Below are 18,122 nucleotides of genomic sequence, written 5' to 3' on the forward strand. Positions count from 1 at the left end.
ATGGTCACAAGGCCGAATGGTTATTAGACTGAATGGTCGCAAAGCCGAATGGACGATAGGCCGTGGTCGCAAAGCCGAATGGTCGAATGCGGCCTTGCATCCATTCGGCCAGATGACTATTCGGCCTATCTACTGATCGGCCTAACATGTAAGAAAGCGATAATATGTCTTATAGGCCTAGCATAAATTCGTCCCAACGACCATTCAGCCTAACAACCGTTCGACCTAGTGGCTATTCGGCCTACCGACCTTCTAGCATCCATTTGGCCTTACGACCATTCGGCCTATCGTCCATTCTGCCTTACGTCCATCCGGCCTAACTACCTTTCGGCCTAGCATCCATTCGGCCTTACGACCATTTGGCCCGACGATTATTCATTCTAATGACTATTCGGACTGACGATCTTTCGGCCCAGCATCCATTCGGCCTAATGACCATTCGGCCTAATGGCCATTCGGCCAAATGACCATTCGGCCTAGTGACTATTCGGCCTAACGACCATTTGGCCTAGTGACCATTCGGCCTAATGACCATTCGGCCTAACGACCATTCGGCCTAATGACCATTCGGCCTAATGGCCATTCGGCCTAATGGCCATTCGGCCTAACATCCATTCGGCCTAGCGACCATTCGGCCGAACATCCTTTCAGCCTTGCGTCCTTTCGGCCTAACAGCATTCGGCTGGATAACCGTTAGCCGAATAACCCATTCGGCATAGTGGCCTGTTCCTCCAGATAGCCCATTCGGCTTAACGGCCATCGGCTGAATGACCTTCGGCCGAATGGCTTTCGGCCTCATGACTTTCGGCCTCATGACTTTCGGCCTCATGACTTTCGGCCTCATGACTTTCGGCCGAATGACCCAGCCTCTATTGGCTTATGATAAAACTGTATACGGCTAATAAGCACTGAAGTGCTATTTTGGTGCCCAAATGCGGCTTATAACAATGCTTAATGGTTAACTGGGTAAAATCTTATGTTTTCGTGGCCAAAATACAGTAGAACCCGGTTATCCGAGGTACTGCTTTATCCAAGCCTCAATTTTCGTACAAAAGACATGTAAATTTGTGTTTTATCATGGCAATATATTGTTATGCTATTTAATCGACGGTTTTCGTCGAGTTTTAAGTCCTACTTACTAAAAAACGTCAACAATTGCATAAAAATTTACCGAGCTATGCGGCTGGATGGTATGCAAACCAGTGTCATTCCCCCGACTACCTCGGATAAGCAGAGTTCTACTGTATGAATTTATTAGCTGCGATACAAAAATTTGTAGATTACCTAGAATTTATAGTGAAGTAGATACCAAGCGATGCTGCAGCAAGAAGGAATGCTCCAAACCTCCAAAATGCAAATTGCAGACGATAATTTGGCTCACGAATTCTTCCATTTTGGCAAACGACTAGAGTGTTTGATCGAACCGGGTTAACAAAAAAAAAATGCAAACAATGGCCGATCGACGCGAAAGTGTGAAACCGCGTGCCACGGAATTATCATGATGTGTGAGGATCGAAACTAACTATTCGGTAGTTGGATGGACGAATGTGGATGATGAGGTGAGGCCACGGGAACGCCAAAGCAAAGCACTGTCGAACAGACTGCCGTGCCAGAAGCCAGGCCAGGCCGCCCAGGGGGTTGTGAAGGTGGGAACAAACATGTCTCTCTCTATACTTGCATACCAAACTATACCACGCAGCATACTTTCCATTCCAGTGACTTCATTTGTCGATGTTCGTTTGTCGCGAGCGGTTCGCCACCTGAAGACCTGCGCGCGATCTGGTCTCGTCGTGAGTGCACATTTTTGCGTATTACTAACATTATTTCATGCATCTGGTTCAGCAGCAGCATCGTGATCAACCGGTTGGGGGGTTGACCTGGCTCCATTCATCTTTACAATTTGCTACAGGTTCCAGTTTGGGCTCTTTTTGTGTTTGTCCCTGTTTGTTGTGAATCGAATGTTACACAAAAGTGAACCACTCACGCAATAAAAGTTAAAAAAGCGTCTCCCCAAATCACGATTCACGTTTCAATAGAAATTTAAAGTTTCAAAGTGTGTGCGACAACGCGTTGGGAGAGAAGAAAAACGTGTTAATTGTTGTAAATATCGTTAAGTGATGGCGTTAAAAGAGTTTCCCATTGAATGACCACCATCGGTAGCATAAAATATGTTTTGGAAGCACGATTTGAGCGCCTAACACAAACAGCACGACATATCAGCATGTTTGAGCAGTTGTTGGACAAAACTGTGTAACCATCCGTAGCCTGCAGCCGTTTTGTTCATGCTCAATTAAAAGCAATTTCACGTGTTCGGTGAAAAGACTTGCGATCGTTTGGTTGGACCATCCGAGTTTTTGAGGTTCGACTGGAAACGGTAAGAAAATGCATGAGCTCATCCAGAATCAGTTGTTTGGTTATATTGGACATTGCAAATTCATAAAAATTCATAAAATGGGAATTTCGAGCACAGATTCAAATTAGTTGACATTTTTTATTTGTTCGTTTAACAGTGAAGTGGAAAATGCAAATTGAAGCCACGCTATTTAATAAGCGATATTGGGGAGCCAATCATCAAATGAGGGAACAGACAATGGCCGGAAAAACGTGTTGCTTTTATGAATCTCTTTTTCGGAGAAAGAGTCAAACTTATCTGAATTTTACCAGCTGGATTCGGATCTGATTTGCTTTCGAAAAAATACAAAACAAAAAAAACCTTCTCTTACGGGGAAAACTACGTTTTACAATCAACTTAAAAAAAATCGTTACAAATGTTTAATTTTATCTACACGTCCTTAACTTCTTCGTGCTCGTGAATCCATTTAATGAAAATCGGCTTGAAATTGTTCGAGGTGTGTCCCATTTTAAGTCGATTTTGTATGGGGCCCCCTTTCATAAAAAGTGAGATTCTTGAAACTGTTATGCAAACCAAGGTGTGTATATATAGGAGATGTTACCGTATATCAAATTCCTCAACGAGCCTATATTAAACAAAGAGACGAAATGTCACGATTGGAATTTTTGATTTTCTGTCAGTGTCATTCCAATCGAGCAGAACCAAGTAGTCTTCAAAGCAATTCTAAAGCTGAATATATTGAAAGGGATCACTCCGACCGTCCGTTTATACGTGATGGTGTCACAAAGACAACGCCTCGATTTTTATATATTAAATTTGTGCATCATAAATCTAGCGTAATTTTGCTACAGCCTGGCTCTGTTTCACTGGATAGTATTATTATTGACATTGATTTTGTTATTTACCTTTAATGCATAGTAAAACCAAATTAATAAAAGGGCTATTGAAACTTTTTTGGTTGACTTAATTGCTATGTGTACGTTAATCAGAAAAAGGTCGCTTTTGTATGCAAATTCATTTGAATGTGTTAATTCCGTACCCTAAGTTGCAATGGGTTAACGGCTGCGGTGTTTGTGAAAATTATAGACCAAACCATCATTTTCCAGACAGTGTCGTTACACACAATCTTGTTAAACATGGGGTCATAATATGGCCTAAATTAGAAGAGGAGCTGGACATCTTTATTTAGTTTAAATTCAGCAGTAGGTTCAAAGATGTCTATTTTTTTCATGATCCATGTTGATAAGATGAATGGGAGTTGAAACACTTGCCCTCCCTTCCGCAGAACAATCGCAACATTAGGTAGTGAAAGTATCACAATTTACCATAATAAAAGTTGATACTTTCAATAGGGCATAAATTGGTTGGTTAGGTAGTTAGTTGGTTTAGTCTTATAGAATTAAAAATAGAGAAAACGGGCTAGAAGTGTTACGATGTTAGGTAAAGGTTATGGTATTCGCCTCCCCAATGCTCTAGTAAGTGTGTATTTGCGGTTTATGAATTTCGTTGGCTTATTCTTAAACCAAGCATTTTACAAGAACTAGAGGCTCATTGGATGGAAATGCTGTTGTTGAAGAATGTTATATTTCATTTGGTTAGACGTTTTTTTTGCTTTTTTATTTAATTATTCACTTTTAGCAGATCTTTACGTTTTTCGGTTAGGTTTGAAATTCATCTATGGCAGTATATAATAGAATGTACGGTTTTGAAGAATAACAATGAGTAGTTAGTCCAAATCACTGATATCGGGCATTTTACAATAGGCACACGGTATATTTTAATAGAACCCCTATGTAGACTTAGTATAGTTTGTCAGAGAGGCTGACCAGACTAAGTTATTAGGTTTTAGAAGAACAGCATTGTGCATTTCCAGTTATTTTGATAAGTAGACGATATCGATCAAGATATTAAAGCTAGATTATTACTGGTTTGAGCTAGGCTTCATATTATATATTGATAGATAAAATGAACTAATATCCTATTTTTCTTTTCTTTTTTTTCTTTTTTGCATTTCTTTTCATGTGACCTTTTGATGATGACGAACGAGCCTTCAAGCCAAATCCTCTCAACATTGGACCCCTAAGATGGTTTCGAATCCCAAGGATTTAATCAACACCTATAACAGAGTTCTATAACATGGTGAGAGCGTTCCATTTTATTTCATTGTTTCAAATTATATATAAATACTGTAGTTAGTTTCGTTGGGATTAATTGAGCGACCTATCTCAAACCGCCAACGTATTTCCTCCAACTGGTATCATGAGGGGTTAGTTCACCATCTTGTTCTGCTTTAAGTTCATATTCATCCGAAGTGGACTTAAGGAAGTGCAAGATGGTATAGCCAACGTCTCAAGATAGCTTACTATTCTAAGCTGCCTACTCTAAACTTTGATTTCCCTGACCCCTCTACCCACATTTCCTTTTCAACGTCAGCTTCTAACAGCTATTTAAACGCCAAAAAAAAAAATCATTTGAATGTGTAAATTCATAAATTTGTTTTGAGACACGAAAGCCACAACCGTGGTAAAATGTCTATAATAAATATAAAAAAAAAAAATAAATAAATTTGTTTTGCCTCAATTAGTATAAAATGGTGTGTTTTCAAGAAAAACTAGCTGACCCGGTGTGCTTTGCTACACCTTCCAAAAATGAATTATTGAAATTCAGTTTTTTTTCTTTTCATTAGCAACATTTCAAATAAAATTTCAACATAATTTATAAGCAAACGCTTTAAAAAGAGATATGTAACTAAAGTTTTGAATTTAAGTACAATGATGATTTAATAAGATTTTCCTCAAATTGATCTCTAAATTCGTTTTTAAAGATCTGAAACTTTTACTTTATAGAGTTTATAATGATGTCAAAATATATGTTTTAATGATATGGAGTTCCAGCCCTTCCCCTTTTCTAATGCAAGAATTGCTCACGAGCTAAAGGGTGATACGGTCAAAATTTGGTCAATATCAACTTGACGTATTTCTTTCAATTTTGCATTTTAAAAACCTGAACACCCCTCATTTTGAAAGTGTGTGTGTGTAGAATGTTGCTCCTATTTTGATTTTGGAATTCACTCTTCAGTTGTCAAAATGCCGTCCAAGGAAGAAGAGCAGCGTATCAAAATTTTGCTCGCGCATCGCGAAAATCCGAGCTACTCGCACGCAAAGCTGGCAAAATCGCTAAAAGTTGCCAAATCAACCGTTTCAAATGTAATTAAAGTGTTTGGGGAACATTTGTCGACAGCCAGGAAGTCTAAATCGGGGGGAAATCGAAAACCGGAAGCCGCTGAGACGACAAAGAGAGTTGCCGTTAGTTTCAAGCGAAACCCTAACCTCTCTCCGAGATGCCGCAAATAAGCTGGATGTATCGTCTACAACCGTGCATCGAGCCAAAAAACGAGCCGGACTATGGACTTACAAGAAGGTAGTGGCTCCTAATCGCGATGATAAACAAAATACGACGGCCAAAGCGCGATCCCGGAGGCTGTACACGACAACGCTGACGAAGTTTGACTGCGTGGTAATGGACGATGAAACCTACGTCACGGCCGACTCAAGCAGCTTCCGGGACAGGAGTTTTATACGGCAAAAGGAAGGGGAAAGGTAGCAGATATTTTCAAGCACATGAAACTGTCAAAGCTCGCGAAGAAATATCTGGTTTGGCAAGCCATCTGCACCTGTGGCTTGAAAAGCAGCATCTTCATAGCTTCCGGGGCTGTCAATCAAGAAATTTACGTGAAAGAGTGTTTAACACTAAACGTACCGGAGGCGGTCAAATGACGGTTTTTGAACTTTGAATGATGATTACACCTTATATAACTTTTTTCTCGCAAATTTAACGACAGGGCTATTTTTATTTTCAAAATGCAAGTATTTTTGCGTTTTTAAAATTTTTCTAAGTGTTGTGGTTTTCGAATAACGCATGTGGTATACCTATTCATACCGCGAGCGGTCAAATGACGGTTTACACTGCTTTCGCTAAAACTTTCTTGTTTCTCAACCGATTTCTTTAAAATTTATAGTTTTGAAAAGCCTATAATGTGACTCAAATATGTTTCTCAGACAATTTTCAGCTACAATCAATTATTTTAAAGTTATGTTAAGTCCAAGAAATTTTTTATGAAAAAACATGCTTCAGGAAAATTGCTATAAATCTGTTCATCAGTGCTCGAAAAAAATTTCACTTAGTGCATGAGAAACCTGAAGTTAGAAGCTATATGTTGCATATACGGATATTTTTATCAAATTTTTTTTTTTAAATCATGGCCACAAAAAAATGTAAAAAAGATGTGTAAAACCCGTACTTTTCAATCAATCAACCGCCAAAGCTGTTCCTGTTACAGTAGAAAAATTTCAAAAAATGAATTGAAAAGTTGACGTAATTTGTCACATTTTAGAATCTTTAGATTTTTTTAAAATACGACATACATAATTTGTGACGAATTTTCAAAGGTACCTGTTTTTCAAACATTTCATCAATCCGGTTTGTTGATACAATTCCTACACCTAAATCCAGCTTTGCACTGGATTTTGAGTATGTTATCGTAAGGTTTAGGCAAAAAAATATATGCAAAAGACAGAAAATTTCATACCGGTTCTAGTGATGTAACTGCATTGGCAGTGCAATGCTTAACAAAAATATGAAAATTTGAAAAGATTAAATTTAATTTGATTTATTAAATAAACGATTTAACCGATTTACACGTGTTTTCCCTTGACCAAATTTTGACCGTATCACCCTTTACTATGAAATCCTTTTTAGTATCTAAATGACGTAACATTTAGCTTTATTGGTCTGATAAGTTTTCAAATTAGACCAAATATAATATGAATAAAGACTTGCATGAAAACACGGACACGAATTGGAACGTTTTAACCCTTGCCCAACAAGGCAAGCTGGCTTAACTTGCAAGAGAAGCGCCTCAAGTTTGAAATTCTGGGACTGAGCGAAGTCCGTTAGCCTAATACTGGAGAACACAAGACACAGTCCGGGCAAGTACTGCTTTACTCTGGCATACGAGGAGAACACGCTAATCGGAAACGAGGAGTTGGTTTCCTGTTAAGCCCGCATGCCCATGCGGCTCTCATTAGATGTGAACCGATAAACGAAAGAATAATCGTAGCCAGATTTAGAAAACGGGTTCTTAAAGAAACTTCACATTGGTCCAGTGTTATGCGCCAACTGACGTAGATGATTTGCATGAGAAAGAGCATATTTACAGTCAATTGAATAGCGTCGTTGAGAAAATTCCGAAGGGTGACATTCAAATCCACTTAGGTGACTTCAACGCAAAAATTGGCTCCGACAATCAGCAGCTTTTTTTAAACGAACACATACACATACAGGAACTTGAGCGCATTATGGGGCGCTATGGTCTAGGACAGATAAGCGAAAATGGAGAGCTGTTTGTAGAATTTTGTGACAACAACAACATGGTGATCGGTGGATCGCTCTTCTCAGACATTGCATCTGACCATCACCTCGTCCTTGGCGAGATACGACTGAGAAGTGCGCGTGTCCAACGGCGAGAGGAGAAATTCGGGTGTCGATCAGGCTTGTAAGTGGTCACCATCGTTTGATTTTTTCGGAGACATCCACAACACATCGTTCGTGACAATCATGGAGAGCACAATCGTTTGATCGGAGAGCAAAAAAATGTCGAATGAAATTTTGATCTTCGTTGTGGTTAGTCGTTTGACTTTCATCGCTCTTCCACATTGTTCGACCAACACATCCAAACATCACCCGGCGCTGCAGAGTGGCGATTTTTTTTGCAACAGGAGGGAGTGAATAGAAAAGATTGCTCTTGCTTATTGAGTTTGTAAGTTCTGCTGCGTGAAAGAGATAGGCGATGTCGTAAACTGTCGGGAATTATGGTCGTTTGACCATCAAATTATCGCTCTCGTGTACCATGACACGAAATTTCGTTCGACAATCACACAAAGAAGAATGAATGTCGTTTCGTTTGATGGTAGTCGACTGTTCGGCAAGTGTTTGGTCGCATTCGTTTGATGGCACGAACAATGAAACTGGTAAAAGCAGGCTGTGCGACTGTCAGAGAAACTGTCGATGGTTTACAAGTCTGGTTTCGATACGACGCACACAGGGGTAAAATATGAAAAAGGCGATCAAAACTATTTTCCGCCGAAACTGTGCGTTTTAGACCTATAGTGTCTTCGAGACAAATGACCAACATTACAAGGGCTAAAAAATAAGTTTTTTGAAAACTTGATTAATCCACCTAGTAGTGAGTTAGAAAAACTAACTTTTTTAATATCCATTTTAGAGCTGTATTGTCTGAGAAAAGTTTTTAGCTTGTACCAATTCTAGCAACTTTGCTAAAGAAGTCATAGCTGTAACATTAATCGTTTCAAAGTTATGACAATTTTTAGAATAATAACACCAATTTTCAGTTTTTTCAACATATCTTTTTTGCGCGTGATTTTTCATATAAAATATGTTCTAGAGAGTTTTGAAGACAGAAAAGTTGTACACTTTTGCTGTATATATTGTATAGAAATTTTGAAGTTTAAAAGAGATATCTTAAAAATACTTAAAAAAAATAGTCATTTTGAACTGGTTTTATCTCCTGAGTTCGGACGAGTTTGGTTACATATTTTACAGTGTTGCAATTAGAAAAGTATCGCCTTTCAAACAATGTACAATTCAAAGTGGCCAATTGTGACCTGCATAGTGTAAATGTCAATAGAAGTGAGCCTAAAGTGAAGTTTTTATACTAATTTGAGCATATACTATTACTATTTGGCTGCAACATGTAGGATTCCTAACAGTAGGCCTACTTGAACCACTTGGACTTGAGATGGTAGATGGGCTCAAATTAGTATAAAAACTTCATTTTTATCTCACTTCTATTGACATTTACACAATGAGGATCAAAATTGGCCACTTTGAATTGTATATTGTTTGAAAGGCGATACTTTTCTGATTGCAAAACTGTAAAATATGTAACCAAACTCGTCCGAACTCAGCAGATATAACCAGTTCAAAATGACTGTTTTTGTTGAGTATTTTTAAGATATCTCGTTTAAACTTCAAAATTTTTATACAGTATATTCAGCAAAAGTGTACAACTTTTTTATCTTAAAAACTCTCTAGAACATATTTTATATGAAAAATCCCGCGCAAAAAAGTTATGTTGAAAAAACTGAAAATTGGTGTTATTTTTCTAAAAATTGTCATAACTTTGAAACGATTAATGTTACAGCTATGACTTCTTTAGCAAAGTTGCTAGAATTGGTACAAGCTAAAAACTTTTCTCAGACAATACAGCTCTAAAATGGATATTAAAAAAGTTAGTTTTTCTAACTCACTACTAGGTGGATTAATCAAGTTTTCAAAAAACTAATTTTTTAGCCCTTGTAATGTTGGTCATTTGTCTCGAAGACACTATAGGTCTAAAACGAACAGTTTCGGCAGAAAATAGTTTTGATCGCCTTTTTCATGTTTTACCCCTGTGTGCGACGTCCGCCGGTTGGAGAATCCAGAGGTGAAAAGGGCATACATTGAACAGCTAGAATCCCGAGCTTTGAAACTGCCGACGGACGGAACAGGCGAAGAACAGTAATGTGGAATCAAGAGTGCCTTTATCACGACGAGCCATGGTTTGTGGAAGAAGAATGTATGGATGTCGGATGAAACTTGGAGAATGGTCGATGATTGGAGAAAGCCGAAAGTCGGAATTGAGCAGGCAAAGGCAGAAAAGGCAGTAAAATGAGCTTGTAGACGAGACAAGAGAGCCTGGACAAAATCCCTAGCCGAAGAGGGAGAAAGAGCCGCTGCCAATGGAGATATCCGATTACTTCATAACACTTATCGCCGCCTTAGTGGCAAAAGGACTAATGCTAGAATGCAGTTAAAAAACCGAGCAGGTCAGTTATTGACCGATCAAACAGATCAGCTCAAACGATGGACTGATCTCTTCGAACAACTCTTCCGAGCCACGAATAGCGATGGCCAACAGAACCCACAGTTCGAAGCGCCAACAGTGAATCACATCAATGGCGTCAACTTGGAAGCGCCCTCGCTGGCTGAAATAAAAGCAGCAATCAAAGACATGACATCCAAAAAAGCACCTGGGATCGATTGCATCCCTGCTGAAATGTTGAAGCCGACCCTGTCTTGTCAGCATAAATGTTACATCTTCTTTCCGCTGACATGTGGGATACTGATCTCTGCAACATCTCTGCGCTCACGTCAGATATCTCTATGAGCAAAAATTCGAATCATTAGCTCAAACGTCAAATCCGTATTGCTTTACGGGTGCGAAACATGGTGCATATATGCGGTAACGACGCGAAAACTGAAAGTATTTGTAAACTGCTGCCTGCGGAATATCATCCGCGCTTGGTGGCCTGGCAACTGGATCTCAAATGAGGAACTTCATCGCCGGAGTCATCAGAGGGCCCTAGAAATTGAGATTCTGGATCGGAAGTGGAGATGGATTGAGCACACGATGCGAAAAGATGAGAGCGAGATTTGCAGAGAGGCGCTTGAATGGAATCCAGAAGGACATTGAAGAAGAAGCAGACCCAGAAATTCGTGGCGGCGAAGCCTAGCCGCTGAAATACGAACTGTCGACGAGAGTCTTGACCGGGACCAAGTGAAGGCGTTTGCTCCGGATCGTCAACAGTGGAGGTCTATGCGCCGGAGAATCGACGCAGGACCATTAAACAAATTATATTAGAATAAAAATTGAAAACGTGCTCTGGTATACAAATCATCTAACCCCGCTGTTGGTGGATGCCCCATTTAACGGGAAAATATAGTTCGAACAAACCCAAAAATAACTGCAATTGATATTTTTATGCATTCTGGCTTTTATGGCATCACAAATTTGTCAAAAACTAAAGATTTTCATATCTTTTCATAATTTTTTTTTCTTTACAAACATGTTTATTGCAAGTTACCTTTTTCTCTGTTTAAAGGTAAAAACAAATATTTTTGGTTCATGAGTATTTCTGAAGAAACTTTTTTCAAATACGTCAATGTGATGTCCCATCTACCTTAAAACTTTTAATGCCGTATGATTATTTTTGGACATAAGTTTTTTAGAAGCAATTGCAGTTGAAAAGTGTTGTATGTTACCCCAGTTGATGGTACTCGAATTGTCAATCCTTATAACTCTGTAGATTGAAATGTTATAATTAACAATTCTAGTTAACCCCCTAAAATTTAAATTTCCAGCGCAACTGATGACAAATTGGAAAAAATACTCTATCGTAAAGGTTGTCTCATTTGTTTCGAGAAATAAGAAATAAGAAGGATCCGAGTCTCAAGAGGCACTTTTTTCAAGGCTACAGATTTTGGCGCGACGCAAAATTCTCCTTTCTATGGGGGTTTCCGCTGATGACGCTTCAAGGCTTTCAATATATTCAAAAGAAGATAAGAAAAAAACTAGCTGAGGTACGTATTAGGTCATGACTTAAGTTTCGTATGAAATAAGGATATAATGTGTATTACAGTTGAACATAAATTTCTAAATGAAAGAGCAATAACGTCACAATCGAGAAACAAACACATGATTTTCTTGAAAACTATGTCAACAGTAGCTACAAATAAATTAAAAACCAATAGAACAACACTTCAACCTACTGTTACGTAATTCGTGACTGCAATTGCTGCGTGCCAAACAGGTTTCACCTCTTAAGCCAGGCAGGCCAAAGTCATTCAATGGCGTGCCCGTCTTGGCGGCTGCTTCGATCGGATCGGGTCGGTCGGCCGATTCAGAGATTGGCCTGGCGGCATTGCTCTCCTTTACGTGCTCGGTTCGACGATGATGATGCTGGAAGGCTGGCGGACGGGGAATTTGTGAAATTATGATCGTATGGAAAATACGCCAAGCCAGTTCCGAAGAAGCGGAGTCAACTTTTGGCACGCTTTATCTGGTGCACGTTTTTCTAGCAGATTAAAAACAAGCATTTGCTCAATTGATGTTTTTGTTATTAGGTACTGACAAATCATTAAACAACATATATTTTTTCACTTAAAAAGAACAAAGAGTTATTGATATGCAACGTTTAATTTTCTTTTAAAAGATATAAAATAACAGTATTGTTGTTTTCTTTTGAGTCATTTTACTCGAGTGAGCCATTTTGGTAGTCGAGTCGAGTCGAACCGAACTTCAGTCGAGTATTTCAACATGATAGCCGCTATTCGGGCTCTCAAATTAATTTGATCAGTTTCACTCGACTACCGTAATCAGTGCTGCAAATTTTCTTAAATCACGAATGATATTGACTGTGATTTTCTATCAGTGTAAAAAGCTTCAACTGAAATGAACGGAATAGAAAAGTCAACAAATATAAAAGCTTCTGATCGGCTCGGTCATCCTCGTGCTTACAGAAAGCTGTGTGAGTATAGGTGTGTTCAACAGAACTCAATCGAAATCAATTGAAATGGATTGACAGTTGATCAGCTGTTTTTCCAATTGACTTCGATCGATTTCTATCAGCCTGCTGAATGAACAGTCAGACACTAATACTGTATTTGTTTATGCCGAGTGTTGCACTGGTGCACCACTAGGTGCTGTCAAACTGTTTGTTTATTCGGACGGTGTTGCACTGGTTTTGACCTGGTGGAGTGCTGCTTAAGGACGGTGGCCCACCGATAATTTTGCCAGTGTTGCGAGACAGCGTGTGAGTGAGCGAGGTAGCAATACACTGGCGACGATTTGTGTTTGTTTTTATCGGGTACGGTGGAACACTCCACTAGTGGAGAAAACAAAAACAGTATAATACTAATGCGCTTAGTTTGTTTCCATTTTTAATTCGGCTGCGCGCTTCAAGCATTTGTCCACAAATTTTGCGGACAACAAACGCTGAGGCTGAGATGCGACGTCGTGATCGCGCAACCGGAATTCATCTAGACGATCGGGAACTTTTCTATGAAAAGAATGACGATGACGATTATGTTCACCTATAGCCAAGCGGCTGAGAAAGCTGCTGAAGGAATGGCAGAAAACTTGGTAGATACCAAGAGGAATACCATCAAGGAATGGGTTTCTATGTTGGGTACACGTACCGAAATCGCTAACCGATTTTAAAGCAAGGGTCAGTTTGTCTACCGCGATAAAGTCCGACGGATGTGAGAACAGAACAAATCGAGTTTTGTTGTTGCCTATTCAGATTTGGTGAACAACCAACATGTTCAGGCCTATTTTTTGCCAGAAACACATTTTCAAAAATTGGAAATTAATGATAAAATTGCCAGGGAAATGGCCTTGAGCATCTATCCCACATACAAACATAATATTAAATGTCATCATGATATTAAGAAATAAAATTCAGGGTATTAATTTAAAATTTATTTAGCATCTTACCATATTTGACAAACACTTTCACCACACTTTTTGATCAGTTGCTGCAGCAAGAAGAAGAAGAAGTTGCAAGCACACCGAGTGATGAGACCAACGCAGAAACACCGACACCGCACCGACGGATGCTCCAGCACCGCACCACCCAAGACGGACCACATCAACACGGACTCCCTGCAGCAACTGATTTTACTGACACCAGACTGCTAGCACTGCACCACCACCCCAGCACAGAACAACTGGCACAACACCACTGACACAGCACCACCGACGCTGCACCGGTTGACTCCACTGTAACTTGCACTGCACGACAGAAATTAAAAACAAATCGAAACAGCTGTTTTTGACAGTAAACAACTGCATGTGTGTTAGTGTAATAGAAATCGATAGAAACGAATCCTGCCTCTGAGCTTGATCGTTTTCGATTGGTTTCGATCGATTTCGATTGACTTCATTGAACGTCAATTGGATTCGTTTCGATCACAACATTGGCTGAGTGAATAACAATTTACCAATCGAAATCGATTGAAACCGATTTCAATTGGCTGTTGAACACGCTTTATGTCAGTCAGTCAGTAGAAAGCTCACTCGTAAACCCGAACTAACTTGTTTCATTCGACTGCCACGAAAGCGTCTTTCGCTTAGGCATTTCTGTCACTCATTGTATTCGATCAGTGACTGCAGCTTAAGCATTCAATCATTGTCGGCGAAAGTTGCTGATAATTTCAGCAAGCATTTGTTTTTGCCATTTTTGCAAATTGTGAATTGGGGTTCGAAAAAAAAACGCGACTTGCAAATCGCTAAGACTATACGATTATTAAATGGGGGGGACAGAAGGATGGATGAATATAAATTTCTTGAGGATCGAATTTATGGTAATTAATAATGACAAAAATATGACAAATGAAGTAAACATATGAGGCCCTCAGAATCAAAGGGGTGTAAGTGACAAAATAGACGATTTTCAGTTAATGATGCCAAACGATTCTTCATATTTCAAACTGTATTCGAATTTTATTCACACACTTTTACGTTCGGATGAAAAATACGAATTTAAGAAAAATATATGGAAAATGGCCAAACACCCTTTGGATCCAAGGACCTCATATGACGAAAGTCTCAAAAACATGACAAATGTGGTATAAAAGTGACAAAATTATGACAAAATGTGGTAAATATGTTGAAAACATGATAAAATTATGACAACAATATAAGCAAAATCTGACAAATATGACTAAAATTTGACAAAAAAATGACAACAATCTAACAATTATGACAAAATTATGCCATAAATATGACAAAAATTGACAATAAAATGACAAAACATAATAAAAATTAGACAAACATCCGACAAATGAGACAAAAATTTGACAAATGTGATAAAAATTTAAAAAAACCAAAAAAAAGCAAAATTTTTACAATACAATGACAAAACATGAAAACAAAACTACAAAATTATGACAAAATCTGATAATTCTGATATAAATTACAATAAATATGGCAATAAAATGACTAAAATTCGACAAACCTCTGTCAAAAATATGACTTATGTGATGTGTGGTATCCTGACGCACGATGTAAACTGCCCAAGTATAAACGATTATGAGAGCAAGCATAATCGAGAGAAGAGCTCAGTCTGGAGAGGACCGGCGAACGGTTCAGATCGGGATTATCACATGATGTAAATAAGACAACATTATGATATAAATCTTATTATTATGACAAAATTATCACAAAAAAATGACAATAAAATGAAAAATGTGGTAAAAAATTATAACAATATGAAATATACCACATTTGCAATATTTAATCACTTTGTCATATTTTTACATAGTTTTACGACATAGTCGGATTTTTATTTTTTTTATTTCAAAATTTTAAATACATAAATATGTCTGATTTTTATCTCAATTTTATGTCATGATTTTGTCAATTTAATGTCATATTTTACCTCGTTTGTCATAGTTTTGTTATATTTGTCATATTTTTGTCAATTGTTTACAACATTTGTCATTTTTTTTGCGATGATTTTGTCTTTTTCGTCATATTTTTGTTAAAATATTGTCATATTTTCGACAGAGTTGTGTTAGTAAATATTTTTCCATTGTATTGTAAATTTCAGTCCTATTTGTCAGATTTTTTTTTTGTCATAATTTTGTCACTGACTTTTACCACATTTGTCATGTTTTGTCATTTTATTGCCAACTTTTTGTCATAATTTTGTCATAGTTTTGTCCCCCACATTCGTCTACACGCTCCCTCGCCAGCGTTCGTCGCGACAACCCGAACAATCATTTCTAAACCTTCCCACTTCTTCACACCATTTGTAAAATACGTATTTTTTATCAGAATTCTTCAAAAATAGCGATCTCAGCAGTAATTATGAAATTTCCGCATGTCTAGCGAGTCGAAAAATCTTTGTCACCATGCAACTAAACTTAATGATAATAGAAGGAAGCTTTTTTCACTTTCAGTAATGTTCGCTTGAAACTGAAAATGAAGATTGGATAACCTCATGAACCTGCAAAGAGCCTGAATGTATACTGAGCACCGATGTTGCCGATTGGTGAATGAGTGTGCAGAGAGCTTTCAGGACTGAGCTTTCTGTTCATTCTCGTATGAATCTAGTTGGAATTAAACTGACCAATACACTGCAATAAAGTCAGCTGATAATTTCTCACTGACACTGAAAATTTGCAGCACTGACCGTAATACGACATTTCGTTCGACTCGACAGTGACTGGAGTCCAGTTGAGTTAATCGACTTGTTTTATGTAATAGGGCCCATAATTTAGAAAAACAAGCACTATTGTTGAAGTAAAACAATCATAACTCCATCATTTTTCAACCGATTATTAATAGCTTGGTCCTTTTGAATGGAAGTTTAAAAAGTCATTCAAGGTCCATAGAAATTAATTTTTTGGAAATGTAAAAATCTAGTACAAATCCTTCAAGAAAATTGGTTTGTTCTGAAAAAATGTGTTTGTTACCAATTTCTACTCTACAACAACTGTTAAATTCACATAAAAGTGGAGTTAAGATAATCGATAGCAAATTTATCGCCAAAAACCCATCAGAACAAATCAAGTTTTTCACTGAACAGACAGGAAAGTGCCTTGGTAAAGGGTGATACGGTCAAAATTTGGTCAATATCAACTTGACGTAAGGGAAAAGTTCATATAACGCCCCATGTGGCTAATACGCGCCACTCTCGTTTTGAAGAGTCTGAAACATTTTAATCCTGCAAAATATTACCAATTTGTTTTAAATGCTGTGATTGGTCATGGCAAGTATGATTTTTTCCTTAAAATGCCCCTGTGTCGTGATAATTTCACAATTTAGGTTTTTCTTCATTTCGATCTAAATTTTAAAACACTTTTAATAAGGTGTCACCAAGCAGAGAAGAACGAATAAGACAATATTTTCTGACACATCGATAGAGGAGAATCTAAATTATGATTTTATGCTAAAAAATCATACTAAACTCGCTGAGGTATGCTTTTCATAGGTATGTTCTATCACGGCCCATGCGCTCTTTATAACGCGCAAATCGTAGTAGGCTGAAAATAGCATTGATTTTTCAAAAAGGCCAATTTTCATTGAAAATGAACAAAAAGTCTAAAATCATATTTTGAGCGTTAATTCAGCCCAAAAAATCTATTTTTCATTTTTTGTTAAATTTCTATTAGTCCATTTTGATTTTCTTTTCAGTCAAAGTGTCTGTAAGTATTGGTGTGTTTTCGGTCTTCGGCTGCTCTCGGGTGTGTTCGGCTGCTAGGCGCGTATTGAATACACAGCGGCGCGTATTCGCAACACAGTTTTGTTCTGTGGCTTTGAATATGGTTTTTAAAAATCAAGCTTTTCAAGAAACTATAGCAATTTGAGTAATGAAAAATCATAGGAATTTGTAGAATACACTTTTCTTCAACGATTAAACCCATTTTTAACACAATTTGTACGTAGAATACATAGAAAATCAGCGATTCGGTTAGGTGGCGCATAATAGGGCATGTTCCCCTATTTCTTTCAATTTTGCATTTGAAAAACCTGAACACCCCTCTTTTTGAAGGTGTGTGTGTGTGTGTAGAATGTTGTTCCTATTTTGATTTTGGAATTCACTCTTCAGTTGTCAAAATGTCGTCCAAGGAAGAAGAGCAGCGTATCAAAATTTTGCTCGCGCATCGCGAATATCCGAGCTACTCGCACGGAAGCTGGCAAAATCACTAAAAGTTGCCAAATCAACCGTTACAGATGTAATTAAAGTGTTTGGGGCCAGGAAGTCTGGATCGGGGGGAAATCGAAAACCGGAAGCCGCTGAGACGACAAAGAGAGTTGCCGGTAGTTTCAAGCGAAACCCTAACCACTATCTCCGAGATGCCGCAAATAAGCTGGGTGTATCGTCTACAACCGTGCATCGAGCCAAAAAACGAGCCGGACTAT

General features: G+C 38.1%; 1 protein-coding gene across 2 annotated transcripts in view; it reads left to right on the forward strand.

Annotated features, from left to right (window-relative positions):
* Positions 1-1,750: 1,750 nt before the first annotated feature.
* LOC129746367 (protein yellow) overlaps positions 1,751-18,122 on the forward strand; it is a 91,788-nt gene continuing 75,416 nt past the window's right edge. For both annotated transcript variants that reach the window (XM_055739995.1, XM_055739994.1), the window contains exon 1: positions 1,751-2,374. The gene's annotated coding sequence lies outside the window, so the exon portion shown is untranslated. The remainder of the gene's footprint in view (positions 2,375-18,122) is intronic.

Source organism: Uranotaenia lowii, chromosome 2 (genome assembly GCF_029784155.1).
Source record: "Uranotaenia lowii strain MFRU-FL chromosome 2, ASM2978415v1, whole genome shotgun sequence".
Taxonomy (NCBI): domain Eukaryota; kingdom Metazoa; phylum Arthropoda; class Insecta; order Diptera; family Culicidae; genus Uranotaenia; species Uranotaenia lowii.